This window comes from Palaemon carinicauda, chromosome 23 (assembly GCF_036898095.1).
Source record: "Palaemon carinicauda isolate YSFRI2023 chromosome 23, ASM3689809v2, whole genome shotgun sequence".
In the NCBI taxonomy this organism is placed as follows: domain Eukaryota; kingdom Metazoa; phylum Arthropoda; class Malacostraca; order Decapoda; family Palaemonidae; genus Palaemon; species Palaemon carinicauda.
The window spans coordinates 60,883,669-60,886,168 of NC_090747.1; the positions used below are offsets into that span (position 1 = coordinate 60,883,669).

General features: G+C 31.8%; 1 protein-coding gene across 1 annotated transcript in view; it reads left to right on the forward strand.

Moving 5' to 3' along the window:
* The first annotated feature begins 592 nt into the window (after positions 1–592).
* Positions 593–2,500, forward strand: part of LOC137617120 (uronyl 2-sulfotransferase-like) — a 42,522-nt gene continuing 40,614 nt past the window's right edge. The window contains exon 1 of the mRNA XM_068346968.1: positions 593–768. The gene's annotated coding sequence lies outside the window, so the exon portion shown is untranslated. The remainder of the gene's footprint in view (positions 769–2,500) is intronic.

Genomic DNA, 2,500 nt, shown 5'->3' on the forward strand with positions numbered 1-2,500 from the left:
CAAAAGTGTAAATTTATTTTTTTTTACAATTTCAAAAGCTTTAATTTACATATTTACTTCATCTTTTGTTGGGGATAATTAAGATAATATACATTAAATGTACTTCTGAGTTACTGTATTTCTAGTAATAGTCTCATTTTTGGTACATGTCTATTTCCTGACCATTCTCTTATGTTTCATTTCAGACTCTTGTGGATCGTCTTCTTCTGTGGAGTGTTGATGGTATGGCAAGCCCCGCCTCCTCTGTCCTCCTCTTCCTTACTACATTCCTCATCTTCGTCCGGAGCCTCCGAGGACGACGACCGGGAATTTCTATTCCAACACATTCGCAATAAGCAAGTCCCTCGCACCCACGTCAGCAACTTGGCTTATCTGCAGCCAAAGGCCAAAGAGAAAACAGATTCAGGGAAAGCAAACACGGCCTCACTGCAAGAGAAAATCAACTCCTTGAAGGAGAGAACTGTTTCTACGAGAGACAAAACGGATCCCAGCTCCAGTTTGTCCAGGGCCAAATCTTACATCAAGATTAGCTTCCAGAACGAAGAAGAGCCCACGACCAGCAAAGAAGAAGAAGAAGAGGAAGCTATTGAAAATGTTTCGGCGGGGGACAGTCTCTCCAGAGAGACCCACCCGCCCATGAGCAGCCCATAACCTACCACAGATCGAGGATCAAAGATGCCACGCCCAAATTCAGCAGCCTTTCGTCTCCTGCTTCCGGCGACAGTCGACGAGAAGAACGGAGGCTTCTGGTTCATCAGATAAAAACGGGTAAAGATTCTGTAACACTTTTAGATAGTTGTGTGTACTTTTTGTCAGATCTCCAGTTAAGTTTCAACAGCGCACCTTATTTGTAATTCATTCAACTTCAGGTGTCTTAACAATGTTCCTCCTCTCAATTGCAATACTTGATAAGCTTTCTCCCTCTTCTTTAAATCTTACTTTATGTACATCTACCCTCTTTGGTCTTTAACAATCATGTTCTCACTATACGACTAGCAGTTTGTATTCCCTACATGTATCCATCTTGTATCGACAAGCATATCCAGCGGATTGTATGACACCATACCAGAAATATGACACCATACCAGAAATTTACTCACTCTTCAGTTACACATCCAAAACTGTGGCTTTAAGCAAAGGCAATTTTTATATCTTAAGTGCTTTTCTCAATTCACTTATATTAAACTTGGCTAGATTTCATTTGATTTATGGCCATATTTTCAACAATTCTAATTCCATCAATTTCTATCTTTCCTTCAACCCAACCAGGTAATTCCCAAATAGGTCTTCAATAGCATCTAATCTAACTATTTTATCATTCAAATTTTAACATAAAATCTAAACACGTTAACTTGCCCATATGTTCTATTAAGTATACTTAGAAATACCAATTTCAAGAAAGCCGGAATTTACGACAACTGATGCTTTGGTTTTCTTATTTACTCCAAAAACTTTGTTCGAGCATGTAAGTGGTCTCTTTAAATGTCCCTTACTGTTGGACTGACATATTGGTACGGTCTTGCCCGTCTCCGTTCTATGCGATACTAATGCATGCATTGAATATTATCCCCTGTTTCACTGTATGTATATATATATATATATATATATATATATATATATATATATATATATTTATATATATATACAGTATATATATAAATATATATATATATATATATATATATATATATATATTTATATATATATATATACAGTATATATATATAAATATATATATATATATATATATATATATATATATATATATATATAATATATATATATATACAGTATATATATAAATATATATATATGCTGTATATATATATATATATATATATATATATATATATATATATATATATACAGTATGTATATATATGTATATACAATATATATATATATGTGTATATATATATATATATATATATATATATATATATATATATATATATATATGTATATATATATATATATATATATATATATATATATATATATATATATATATTATATATATATATATTTATATATTATCATCATCATCATCATCAACAGTTACTACTATGAGATTCAGGGCCTCTGTAACACGGTTTTTTCGCAATAATTTTTTATCTATGAATTTCATAAATATAACGCTTATTCAGAATGCATATTATATCTACACATAAATTTTGACTATATTCTGCATTACGTAGGTTGAATAAATTTGGTACTTATAATGTAAAAGTGACGTTTTTTAAAGACGGGCCAACTTACTCAGAGAAAAGGTTTCGAACGCACTCGTTACGTAACTTATGACGGCATTTCTTCCCTCTTTCTCTATCGATGATTGGCTATACGTAACGAAGGCTATACCTCTGCCAACAATGACACAAAAGTTGAAATAAAAGCAAAGCAGTACACCTTTATGAACTCTGAAACCTCTCCACTGATAATTGTCATAATGAACAAACCAACAAAATATGTTAATAAATACAAAAACACTTCGATTATTAGT